The 14,239-nt window shown below is 37.6% G+C and overlaps 1 long non-coding RNA gene and 1 pseudogene across 1 annotated transcript in view; both read left to right on the forward strand.

The window, feature by feature from the left end:
* The window catches only part of LOC129532655 (uncharacterized), a 305,109-nt gene that overhangs the window by 169,346 nt on the left and 121,524 nt on the right, over positions 1-14,239 (forward strand). The gene's annotated exons all lie outside the window — the stretch shown is intronic.
* On the forward strand, positions 1,779-2,675 carry LOC101131189 (ribulose-phosphate 3-epimerase-like; annotated as a pseudogene).

Genomic DNA, 14,239 nt, shown 5'->3' on the forward strand with positions numbered 1-14,239 from the left:
ATAAGGGGTTTAGTAGAAGGCTGGGCAAGCAAACCTGCCACACCTAGCAGATATAGGCTGAGAAGGTCACATCCTGACCTGCCATGGGTATCCTAGGGCCCCAATTTACATCTCCACCACAGGCAAGATGGCAGGCTTTTTGTAGGTACTGACTACTGCTAGAGAAATAGTGCCTATGGTATTGCCAAACACTGGTTGGGACATATGCTGGATTATGTTGTCAAATCTACATAATCATCATTTCGTTCTAAGGCTGGGCCTGTTTCCCAGAATTCCTTTTCCTCTATAGGTCAGAGTTAGTGTTTACCACTGGGAGGAACTTGCAGAGATTTGGAAAGCAAAAGTGAAAAGAAGCCATCATTTTTGGGAGCTCTTGACTGCTAGACATGGTTGCTTTGCAGAGCTCTTCCTGAGCTCCCTTTTTGGTTTGTGAAGCCGGAGGTGGTGGTTCCTTGGAGTTCCCCATGAGCCCTGCTTTCTTTACCCACTCTGGCACTTAAAGTTGAAATTATAGTGGCAGTTTCCCTGATCCTCCAGCTGAAGCCTGCAGATCTTCACTCTTGTAGTTTTTTCCACTTTTCTGTAAGTCCTGATTCCTATATCAAACCATCTAATACCATGATATTGTAGTAACTCAGTTTTTCTGATTAAAGTGAGAATAACAAAGCCTGTTACTCATTTGCTGCCCATGAGGTGCTTGGCTGTCTAGAGGAGAGGTTGGAAAACTTTTTCTTAAATTATGATGTTAAATAGTTTTTGCAGGATATTGCATCTCTGTTACAACAATTCAGCTACTTAGCTCTGCTGTTGTAGTGTGAAAGCAGCCATAGATAATACATAACAAATGAGCGTAGCTGTGGTCCAATGAAACAATTTATGGAACCTGAGATTTGAATTTTATATATTTTTTATATGTCACAAGAGACTTCCTTTTTTTCCTTACCATCAGAAAATGTAAAATTTATTTTTAGCTCTGAGACTGTACAAGAACAAGTGGTGAGCTGGTTTGGGCCATAGTTTGCCAACCCTTCATCTAGAGCAGGGCTGATGAAATCAGCCAGACCTGAACATAAACCTTTGCATGTCTCTTACTATGTGATGTTGGGCAATTTATTTAATCTCTGAGCCTCACTTCTAAAATAGGGACATTTACAGAGACAGTATAGACAGTATAGTGTAGAGTGTTTGTTTTGTGAGGATTAAATAAGGATATACGTAACATCTTTTGCTGACTATTGGACACATAGCTCATGGTCTATCATTTCTCATTGTTACTGCGGTGCGAGGAGCCACTATTTATTTGGTGCTTGCCATTCACTTACACAATTAAAAGGGAACTGAGGACAGTCTGCAGCCTTTGGGACTTGTACTGGTTTTTGCACAGGAAAGGTAAAATTATATCCAGGGAAAATAACAATGAGAGAACTCTTAAGCCTTTTCAAATTATCTACCACATTTGAATTAAATATGTCAATACAGAATGCTTGTCAGTAATTCAGTCATCAAGCAGATTATTACTAGCAATTCCTCTGGCACAGCAATGAGAGTTAGGAACAGGGGCATAGGGATTGGAAAGACAAAAGAGGCAGAAGAATGGGAAACTTTAACTTCATTATATGATTGCTTTTACATGGAGGGATTACAGGTGATGGTTAATTTCTTAGTGTGTTTATTTCTCTTCAAATAAAATATTAAAATTATGCTGTGGACAAATATCTAAAGATAATTCTATAATAGAGCAAGAAAACATTATATTATAAATTATATAAGCCAAGACTATGGTGTCAGACTGCAAGATTGGCCCACCTATCCTCAACAGTGGCTCGGCCAATTTAGGGGACAAGTGCCTCCAGATAATCGACTCTGTGGTCGATTATCTGTACCTGGATGTAACGAACACGGACCCTGCTCCTTAGGACAGTTTTTTGCAGTTTGTTCCCAACGTCACATTTGGCCACACTATGGTAGAAAGCCTTCAAAAGCAGCTAGGTCAGGACTCTTTTCTTTGACATGCACATGAGAGGGTTTAGGCTGTAAACAGTGGGTAAAGCCAATGGCCAGAGCAGGCGCCAATCAGCACACCACCTTTCATCTTGAGGCTACTGAGAACCCAAGGGCTTTGATTAAAGACATTTGGGAGAATGGGATGAATGTTGGCCTTGCCATTAAACTGGGAACTACAGTTGAGTATTTGGCACTGTGCACTAATAAAATAGATATGGCCTTGGTAATGACAGTGGAACCTGGATTTGAAGAACAGAAATTTATGAAAGATATGATGCCAAAAGTTCACTGGTTGCAGACCCAGCTCCTATCTTTGGATATAGAGGTGATGGTGGAGTAGGTCCTGATATTGTCCATAAGGGTGCAGAGGTAGGAGCTCACATGACTGTGTCTGGCAGTGCCATTATGAGGAGCGAAGACTGTAGATCTGTGTCAACCTGTTAAAAATGTCTGCATGGAAGCTGCTCAGAAATGTTCTCTCTTTTTTTATTTTTATTTTTTTGAGATAAAGTCTCACTCTGTCATCCAGGCTGGAGTGCAGTGGCACGGTCTCAGCTCACTGCAACCTCCGCCTCCTGGGTTCAAGCAATTCTCCTGCCTCCGCCTCCTGAGTAGCTGGGATTACAGGAGCCTGTCACCATGCCTGGCTAATTTTTTGTATTTTTAATAGAGATGGGGTTTTACCATGTTGGCTAGGCAGTCTCGAACTCTGACCTCAAGTGATCTGCCCACCTCGGCCTCCCAAAGTGCTGGGATTACAGGTGTGAGCCACTGCGCCCGGCCCAGACATGTTCTCTTGATTGATGAAAACACAAGGAGCTCAATGTTTCTGCTCATGAAATCTTTTCACTGGATAACAGGAATATTGACTGGCAAACCATATTGTAATTGAGGCAGTGCTGCTTTTCTGACCAATTATTTATTCCAGTGATTAAAATCTATGGTGTAGAATGTTCTGAGATTAGAAATTGGTGTGTATAACTACATTTTTAATGATGCAATTTGAAGATTAGTGTGGTGAAATCCTCAGTTTTTACTGGAATACTTGATTTTTATAAATAGTAATACATGGCTGTATTAAGGTTATAGACAGAAATGTGTCTTAATGACTAATGAGGGCATATTGGCTACTATAAAAACAACTTTTTTCTGTATTTCTAAAAATAATTTTCTGTTTTTTCTCAGCTGTTTTCCAAAAGCAAAGGAAGTCTTTATGTTTTTCTTATTTCATGTTATTTTTGATTTATTCATATGCTTGATAAAATGAGTAAAGTAGAATTTTAAAATATAAGCTTGGGTGGGATGGCATATCATATTTTTGCATCTGAACATTTATTTTTCGCTTTTCATCTTATAGTTGGTTAATAAAAACTATAAAACAATATATGAAGCCCAGGGATTCTAAAATACAGCATAGATCTTATCAGGGTGTTTTCTTTATCAAAATAGGTTATTCATTGATTCCTCCCCATCCCAAGTTTTCTTAGTCTCACCCACCATTCTTAATGTTATTAAATAAGGCTGTTGTGTTAGCTCTGGGTGGAAGGGAGAAGTAAAGCCTCTATTTGGAAGCAATATTGGGTTGAGTCCCACCTGCCCCCTCTAGCTATTTGACCTTTATCAAATTACCTGACTTTTTTTGCAGTTCTCTTAACTCGTTTATATACTGAGTGTAATTATAAAAACTGAGGGGTTGTGTTGAGAATTAAGAGGTAGCACTATATTTGCAAAGCTTCCAGTACTATTTCTAGAATTTAGAGGATGTTCCATTCAAAGTGGCTAGCATTATATAAATTTATGTTTTGTGGGTTATAAAGTATTTTGATATATTCTCATTAAATCTATAAATCACACCTGTAAGTGGTGATAGGGCAGATATTTTGTTCCTCATGTAAAAAATGAGGAAACGAAAGCTCAGCAATAGGATGGCACTGTGGAAAGAATTCAGCAAGGCACAGGATTTCTGGTCTGTACTCTTTTTACAAACAGAGCCCTTGGGAAGTAGGTAAGGCAAAAGAAGCTTCTTTTAGTTAATAATGTCTTATTTCCAGCCTAACTTTACCCTGTGCCTGAACCAGATGGCTGAGAATATTCTGGAACTATGGATCTTGACCCTAAGGGATATGTATTTTATTCCAAGAAAGAACAGGCAGGCTAAAAGATGACAGGGTACAGAGTGAATCCATAAATTAAATTTTTATAACTGTGTTCAAAATTATACAGTGACTACCAATATGTGTCAGCTACTTCAGCGTTGTAAATACTATTGCTATGTAATAAATATGGCAAAACATACCAGGACCAGTATCATTAAACTTCTTGAGGCTACTGTCAGTTTTGAGAAATAAGGTTTGAAAAACAAGAGTGCCAACATTTTAGCATAGAATAGCATTAAAAAACCCTTTCTTGGTTGTTTTCTTTTTTACATTACAAGGTAAAAATTTATTAATGTTTGTTTTTATTTTAGCTTATGAAAGATTTGCATGATGAATAATAGGAGACATATAATCAAATCAAACAATATGAAGCATGTAGAAACAATTTAATTAAAAGCTTATATAGAAGATGATAATATCAGATGTGATAAAGATATGAGTTTATTTGCCTGGAAAACTTGGATTTGTCTTTTGTTTTCTTTTTTTTTTTAAATAAATGTACAGTAAAACTACCAAAAAATAAATTATATAAGCACATCTAAAAAGAAGTGTAAAAAACATTCTAAAGTGTTAAAACTAGTTTGGCTACTGTTTATCCTTCAGCTTTCATCTCAAATGTCATACTTCCCATAAGAGAATTTTCTTGATCTTTCTATCTAAAATAGCCACCCACCTCCATCCCTCAGTTACTGTGTCTTATTACAACTACTTTTGTTCTTCATACACTTATTACTATCTGACATGATTTATTTACCTGCTTATTGTCCATCTTTCTTCCACTAGAACTTAAGTTCCAGGAAGACAGAAGCCCTCTCTGTTTCCATGTGTGTTAGAATGGCATGCTTTTGACAGACAGGTTACCCCACCTTTACTGGGCAGGAAAGAAAGTAAAGCATCAGTGTTCTAGAAGGTCAGACTGCTACAGCAGCTGCTGCTGGGATAGCAGTCTTCTTTGTGCCTGGCTGTATTCATGTTTTTTTCCTTGCTAACTTTTAAGGAAGAGGAAGCATCTGGAAAATTGGCCTGACCACAGAAAATAATAAAGCACTTGTACTTAAGGCAGATGGTATTGTCAAATAACAACATCTGCAGGTGAAAAATCCAGCTGACAACAGGGGTAACTGTCAAAATATTTAAAGACTGTCCATGTCATTTACTGCAAATTAGATCTTCATCCCTGCTGAATGTATGATTCAGTCAGCAGATAATGATTGACTTTTCCCTCTGTGCATAGAGAATTCCTGGACTCCTTTCACCCACTGGAAATTAGAATTGGCTTCAGTGCTAGGCTCATTTTGTGGGCCCCAAACAGGAGTGTTTCCCTGAAAAGCTTTTTTAAGATGATCACACCTTAGGAAAGAAATGCTTTTAATATATTAAGTTTCAGTGAGTATGTTTAGCAATAGACTTGTTGGAAGCCTCCAATCTGCTTTTCTTCCAAAGGGCTATATCTTATTATCTTTAAAATCATCTTCAATTATCCTGTTAATATCCTGGAAATGAGGCAGAATGGTTAGAACCACAAGATATTTCACCCTAGAAGACTTGGCCTTGCTGACTAATGCATTTGTTTGCTCAATTAGAGGAAGGAAAGGAAGGCAGAATAGAAGGCTGCCCAAATTAAACCCTTCATATAGATTAACTCATGGGTATTGGATGACTCCTAATTGCTTTTCAAAAGAAGACCCATGGTTTATTGCATTTGAGTCCTCACACACCGTTGGGTTGTGGATGCTTCTCTGGTGTCTATAAGCTGATTAGTGTTTTTGCTTAGGTAAAAGTGAGCCTACATTTTATCTGCTGTTTCTTCTGAATAGGAAATATATTCTGATATCTCAAAGCTATTCCTGTCTCATGTGGGAGTTGGTCTCATATGGAGAGGAAAATATGTAGGAAGTTGATTCTTTGAGGCTGACTAGGGGAACTAGTTTAGACGCTTTCTTTTTTACCCTATGAACCAGAGCGAGCAAGACCACAAATTCAAAATGGTATTATTGTAGGATCTTTTGAGAAATCCTAATCGTAGAATGCTGCAGCCCCCAAAGTTTAGAAAATTCTGTTTTCCTCTCAGACTGGTTCCAGTTAAGTAAGAGGCACTTTAAGAACAAAAATCTAGGGGCAGACTTGGTCTAAAGCAGCCTCATTTTTTTTTATTATTATATTTTAAGTTCTAGGGTACATGTGCACAACGTGCAGGTTTGTTACATATGTATACATGTGCCATGTTGGTGTGCTGCACCCATTAACTCGTCATTTACATTAGGTATATCTCCTAATGCTATCCCTCCCCGCTCCCCCCACCCCACGACAGGCACCGGTGTGTGATGTTCCCCTTCCTGTGTCCAAGTGTTCTCATTGTTCAATTCCCGCCTGTGAGTGAGAACATGCGGTGTTTGGTTTTTTGTCCTTGCAATAGTTTGCTCAGAATGATGGTTTCCAGCTGCATCCGTGTCCCTACAAAGGACATGAACTCATCCTTTTTTATGGCTGTATAGTATTCCATGGTGTATATATGCCACATTTTCTTAATCCAATCTATCATTGATTGGCATTTGGGTTGGTTCCAAGTCTTTGCTATTGCGGATAGTGCCACAGTAAACATATGTGTGCATGTGTCTTTATAGCAGCATGATTTATAATCCTTTGGGTATATACCCAGTAATAAGATGGCTGGGTCAAATGGTATTTCTAGTTCTAGATCCTTGAGGAATTGCCACACTGTCTTCCACAATAGTTGAACTAGTTTACAGTCCCACCAACAGTGTAAAAGTGTTCCTATTTCTCCACATCCTCTCCAGCACCTGTTGTTTCTTGAAAAAGCAGCCTCACTTTATATGGCTTTATTTTATGGGTCTTACTGTCCCCCAAACTTTTATTCTTACATTAGGAAGTATGACAGAAAAGATTGTGGCATTGATATTATATATAAAGAAAGGGATTTTTTTATATATAATATCCTGAAACCAGATGCCTTTTTAAATTTTAATTTTTTAAAATTTTAATTGATAATAATTGTACATGTTTATGGGATACATGTGATATTTTGATACATGTGTACAATGTGTAATGATCAAGTAGTAGTAACTGGCATATCCATGACCTCAAACATTTATCAATTCTTTATGTTGATAACATTCAAAATTCTTCTAGCCATTTTGAAATATACAATAAATTATTGTTAACTACAGTCACCCTGCTGTGCTATAGAACACTATAAATTTTTCCTTCAATTTAACTGTAAATTTGTACCCATCAAGCCTCTAGTAACTACTATTCCACTTTCTACTTTTATGGGATCAAGGTTTTTAGCTCCCACATATGAGTGAGAACATGTGTTGTTTGTCTTTCTGTGTTTGGCTTATTTCACTTAACACAATGTCCTCCAGGCTCATTCATGTTTCCACAAATGACAGGATTTCATTCTTTCATTCTGTAGGCTTTTTCACTGTTACAAGTAATCTAGGTATAATTTAAAGTATATAGGAGGATGTACACAGGTTATATGGAAATACTACACCATTTTGTATAAAGTACGTGAACATCACATGAATTTTGATATGTGTGGGGGTCCTGGGAACAATCCTCCGTGGATACTGAGGGACAACTGTAGTTGTGTCTTGCTTTTTTAAAAAAATACATTCAGCCACTTTATATCTTTTAATTGGGGATTTTAATCCATTTACATTCAAGATTATTATTGATAGATATAAACTGACTCATGCCATTTTGTTTATTGTTTATTGTTGTTTTGTAGATCTTTTTTTCCTTCTATCTCGCTTTTTTTTGGTTTTTATTTTTTATTTCAGTAGGTTTTTGGGAACAGATGGTGTTAGGTAACATGAGTAAGTTATTTAGTGGTGATTTCTCCGATTTTGGTGCACCCACCACTCAAGCAATGCATACTGTATGCACTGTGTAGTCTTTTATCCCTTAGTGCCCTCCCACTCTTTCCACCAAGTCCCCAAAGTCCAATGTATCATTACTATGCCTTTGTGTCCCCATAGTGAGAACACACAATGTTTGATTTTTCATTCTTGAGTCACTTCGTTTAGAATAATGGTCTCCAATTCAATCCAGTTGCTGTGAATGCCATTATTTTATTCCTTTTTATGACTGAGTAGTATTCCATGGTGTACTTATATATCACACTTTCTTTATCCACTCACTCATTGATGGGCATTTGGGCTGGTTCCATATTTTTGCAATTACAAATTGTGCTGCTACAAACGTGTTTGCAAGTATCTTTTTTCATATAATGACTTCTTCTCTTATGGGTAGATACCCAGGAGTGGGATTGTTGAATCAAATGGGAGATCTACTTTTAGTTCTTAAAGAAATCTCCACACTGTTTTCCATAGTGGTTGTACTAGTTTACATTCCCACCAACAGGGTAAGTTGTTCTCTTTCTCCCACATCAATGCCAACATCTATTATTTTTTGATTATGGCTATTCTTGCAGGAATGAGATGATATTGCATTGTAGTTTTGATTTGCATTTCCCTGATAATTAGTGATGTTGAGCATTTTACCATACACTTATTGGCCATTTGTGTATCTTCTTTTGGGAATTGTCTATTCATGTCCTTAGCCCACTTTTTGATGGGATTGTTTGTTTTTTTCTTGCTGATTTGTTTGCGTTCTTTGTACATTCTGGTCATTAGTCCTTTGTCAGATGTGTGGATTGTGAAGATTTTCTCCCACTCTGTGGGTTGTCTGTTAACTCTGTTGATTATTTCTTTTGCTGTGCAGAAGCCTTTTAGTTTAATTTAGTCCATCTATTTATCTTTGTTTTTGTTGCATTTGCTTTTGGGTTCTTGATCATGAAGTCTTTGCCTGAGCCAATGTCTAGAAGGGTTTTTCTAATGTTATCTTCTAGAATCTTTATGGTTTCGGGTCTTAGATTTAAGCCTTTGATCCATTTGATCCATCTTAAGTTGATTTTTATATAGATGAGAGATGAGGATCCAGTTTCATTCTTCTACATGTGCCTTGCCAGTTATCCCAGCACCATTTGTTGAATAAGGTGTCTTTTCCCCACTTTATGTTATGTTTGCTTTGTCAAAGATCAGTTGGCTATAAGTATTTGGCTTTATTTCTGGGTTCCCCATTCTGTTCCATTGGTCTATGTGCCTATTTTTATACCAGTACCACACTGTTTCGATGACTATGGCCTTATAGTATGGTTTGAAATCAGGTAATGTGAAGCCTCTAGATTTGCTCTTTTAGCTCAGTCTTGCTTTGGCTATGCAGGCTCTTTTTTTGGTTTTATATGAATTTTAGGATTTTTTTTTCTAGTTTTTTGAAGAATGATAGTGGTATTTTGATGGAAATTGCGTTGGTTTGTAGATTGCTTTTGGCAGTATGGTCAATTTTGCAATATTGATTCTACCCATCCATGAGCATAGGATGTGTTTCCATTTGTTTTTGTCTTCTATTATTTCTATCAGCAGTGTTCTGTAGTTTTCCTTGTAGAGGTGTTTTACATCTTTGGTTAGGTATATACTTAATTTTTTTTGCAGCTATTGTGAAAGGGGTTGAGTTCTTGATTTGATTCTCACCTTGGTCATTGTTGGTGTATACTAGAGCTAATGATTTGTGTACATTAATTTTGTATCTTGAAACTTTGCTGAATTCATTTACCAGTTCTAGGAGTTTTATATGAATCTTTAGGGTTTTCTAGGTATGTGATCATATCATAAGCAAACAGCGACAGTTTGACTTCCTCTTTATCAATGTGGATGTCCTTTATTTCTTTCTCTTTGTCTCATCACTCTGGCTAGGACTTGCAGTACTACGTTGAACAGAAGTGGTGAAAGTGTGCATCCTTGTCTTGTTCCAATTCTCAGGGGGAATTCCTTAAACTTTTCCCTGTTCGGTATAATGTTGGCTGTGGGTTTGTCATAGTTGGCTTTCATTACCTTAAGGTATGTCCCTTCTAAGCCGATTTTGCTGAGGGTTTTAAGCATAAAGCGATGCTGGATTTTGTCAAATGCTTTCTTTGTGTCTATTGAGATGATCATGTGATTTTTGTTTTTAATTCTGTCTATATGGTGTATCACATTTATTGACTTACATATGTTAAAGTACTCCTGAATCTCTGGTATGAAACCCACTTGATCATGCTGGATTATCTTTTTGATATGCTGTTGGATTCCGTTTGCTAGTATTTTGTTGAGGATTTTTGCATCTATGTTCATCAGGGATATTGGTCTGTAGTTTTCTGTTTGTGTTATGTCCTTCCCTGGTTTTGGTATTAGGGTGATACTGGCTTCATAAAATGATTTAGGGAGGATTCCCTTCTTCTCTATCTTTTGGAGTAGTGTCAATAGGATTGGCACCAATTCTTCTTTGAATGTCTGATAGAATTCAGCTGTGAATCCATCTGGTCCTGGAATTTTTTTTGTTGGCAAGTTTTTTATTACCATTTCAATCTCGCTGCGTGTTATTTTTCTGTTCAGAGATTCTATGTCTTCCTGGTTTAATCTAGGAGGGTTGTATATTTCCAGGAATTTATTTATCTCCTCTAGGTATTCTAGTTTATGTGTGTAAAGGTGTTCATAGTATCCCTGAATAATCATTTGTATTTCTGTGGTATCAGTTGTAATATCTTCTGTTTTGTTTCTAATTGAGCTTATTTGAATCTTCTCTCTTCTTGGTTATTCTTGCTAATGGTCTATCAACTCTCTTTTCAGAGAACCAGCTTTTTGTTTTATTTATCTTTTGTATTTTTTTGTTTGTTTGTTTCAATTTTGTTTAGTTCTGCTCTGATCTTTGTTATTTCTTTTCTTCACTGGGCTTGGGTTTGGATTGTTCTTGTTTCTCCAGTTCCATGGGGTATGACCTTAGATTGTTCATTTGTGCTCTTTCAGATGTTTTGATGCAGGCATTTAATGCTATGAACTTTTCTCTTAGCACTGCTTTTGCTGTATTCCAGAGGATTTGATAGGTTCTGTCACTATTATCATTCAGTTCAAATAATTTTTAAATTTCCATCTTGCTTTTGTTGTTTACCCAATGACCATTAGGGGCAAGTTATTTAATTTCCATGTATTTGCATGGTTTTGAGGGTTCCTTATGGAATTAATTTCCAATTTTATTCTACTGTGGTCTTAGAAAGTTCTTGATATAATTTTGATTTTCTTAAATTTAGGGAGACTTGTTTTATGGTCTATCTTGGAGAATGCTCCATGTCTTTGGCTCTCAGGGTGGGCAGAGAAAGACCACCAGGTGGGAGCAGGGATAGGTATGTCTGAGCTCAGCCTCTCCTTTGGAGGGGCTTGCTGTGGCTATCGTGGAGGATGGGGGTGTGGTTCCAAGTCCAGTGGAGTTATATTCTCAAGGGGATTATGGCTGCCTCTGCTGAGTCACACAGGTCACCAGGGAAGTGGGGGAAAGCTGGCAGTCACAGGAGTCATCCTGCTCCCATGCAGCCTGCAGTCCTAAAGGCTGGTCTTTCTCCCACCATGCCCTCCCCTCTCAACAGCACTGAGTCTATTTCTAGGCAACCGGTGATGAGGGCTGAGAACTTGTCCCAGACCACCAGCCTCTCCATTGAGAAAGCAAACTGACTCACAGTTTTTCGGCATCTCAGGGAGCCTGCAGTGGTGATCCAGTTCCTTCATGGATTCTCTTGGCTTTCCTGGAATGTTCCTGTGGTAGTTCTTGGAGCAAAAGTTCATGATGTGAGTTTCCACACACTGCTGTGTCCATCCGAGCAGGAACTGCGAGCTAGTCCTGCCTCCTATCTGCCATCTTAATCTTCTTGCTTTCTTTGTGATTTGATGGCTTTCTGTAGTGGAATGCTTTAGTTCTTTTCTTTTTATCTTTTGTGTATCTATCATAGGCTTTTGCTTTGCAACTACCCAGAGGCTTATATAAAGCATTTTACAGCAGGGTAATTTAAGCTATAACAGCTTAATTTTGACCACATACACAAATTCTCTACATTCACCCCCTTTCTTTTCATGTTTCATGTTTTTGATACCACACTTCACATTTTTTATAATATATATCCCTTAGCAAATTATTGTGGCTTTAGTTGTTATTAATAGTTTTGTATTTTGACATTTATAGTAGAGATATAATTGATTTACTCACTGCAGTTTAAGTAGTAGGGTGTTTTGTATTTGACAATGTATTTGACAATGTATTTACTTTTACCAATGAGTTTAATATTTTCATATAATTTTATGTTACTTATGAGCATCCTTTTCCTTCAGCTTGAAGAACTTCCTTTAGCATTTTTTTTTTTTTGGTAACGCATGTCTAGTGGTGATAAACTTTCTCAGCTTTTGTTTGTCTGAGAAAGTCTTTATCATTCCCTAATTTTTGAAATAAAGGATTGCTGAGCATAGTATTCTTCATTGCCAGTCTTTTTCTTTCAGGATTTAAAATACATCATCCCACTCACTTTTGGCTTGCAAGGTTTCTACTGACAAGTCCTCTGATTGTGTGTGTGTGTGTGTGTGTGTGTGTGTGTGTGTGTGTGTGTGTGTGTGTGTAGGTGGGGGGGTATCCCTATATGTGATGGTTTGCTTTTCCCTTGCTTCTTTCAATATTCTTCCTTTGTCTTTAACTTTTGACAATTTGACTATGATTTATTACATATGTCTTTGGATTTAACTTATTTGGTGTTGTATGGGCTTCCTGGATCTAGCTTTCTAATTCCCTCTCCAGAGTTGGGGAGTGTTCTGCCATTCTTTCTTTGAATATATTTTCTGACCCTTTCTTTCTTTTTCTTCTGGCATGCCAATAATGCGTAAGTTATTATGCTTGATGGTTTCCCATAGTCTTTTTCATTCTCTTTTCTTTTTGCTCCTCAGATTGGATGATTTCCAGTGAGCTATCTTCAGGTTCACTATCTTTCCTTCTTCCTGATCTAGTCTGTTGTTGAACCCCTTTATTGAATTTTTTCAGTTCAGTGATAACATTCTTCAGATCTACGGTGTCCATTTGGTGCTTGTTTATACTTTCTCTTTGTTCAAATTCTCAGCTTGTCCTTACATTGCTGTCTTGACCTCTCTTACACTGCTGTCTTGACCTCTGTGGAGCATCTTTATGACCATTGTTTTGAATTTCCTATAGCTGAATTCATAAAACTCCACTTCATTTGTGTTGGCTTCTGGACATTAATCTTGTGTTTTGCTTGGAATTTCTTTTCATTTTCCTTGATTGTCTGTGTTGATTTCCACACATTAGAAAATACACCTACCTCTTTATGTCTTGTTAGACCAGTTCTTGTGTAGGAGAAAGTTTTCACTAATCTGTCTGGCCAGAGATTTTAAGGTGCCTCTCTAATTTTTGTGTTTGTCCAGATCACTATCTTTGTTTTTAGTGGCCCTCTGAATCTTAGGATGTACTACCTATTGCCAGTACCCCAAGACTCATATGATAGAAGCAAGACATTTTAGTTATAGTTGGAAAGGTGAGGGGGGTGTTGAATATGTGTTCTCGTTGTTTCTATCTTCATGGTGGGGCTGGGTATGGGTGTTTATTTCCTACTCTTTCTGTACTAAGCTGGGGGAGGATTTTTGGAAAAAGCCTGAACTCACATTTGGGCTACACCTTCTGATCCTTGAGGAATAACTTCTGGGTGTGGGCCCATTCTACTTTCAGTTATTTGTTTTCTGTCATCTTGTGTCACTCAGATTGGAAAGCCCCCTTAACTACCACAGCTAGGTCATTGAGATGACAGTCCCTTAGGTGGGAGTTATTAAAATTGTAGCACTTGGTGCATAGCCAAAATCCTTTCAAAAATAATAGGTAGGCTTGTACTTATTTTTGGGATGATCTGGGAGGAAGTCTTATGAAGAGCCAAATTCTGGCTTGAATTACCAAAGGGCTATTTTTTGTTTGCGCTGTTAGCTCTTTGATATATGTTCATGGGAGATTAAGCCATCAAGTAGTCCATGAGAGTCTGTGTCATAATCTTTTTCCAGGGAGAAAGTGAGAGCTACACGTTCATGCCCCATTTCTGCATTGCGTCAAGGAACTACAGCCCCTGGAAATGTTTGGATGCCCATTTAAAGTCACCTCTTTGTTCTGGGATCAAGGGAGACCCACCTATGCCTAGTCCCTTC

This window comes from Gorilla gorilla, chromosome 2, assembly GCF_029281585.2.
Source record: "Gorilla gorilla gorilla isolate KB3781 chromosome 2, NHGRI_mGorGor1-v2.1_pri, whole genome shotgun sequence".
Taxonomy (NCBI): domain Eukaryota; kingdom Metazoa; phylum Chordata; class Mammalia; order Primates; family Hominidae; genus Gorilla; species Gorilla gorilla.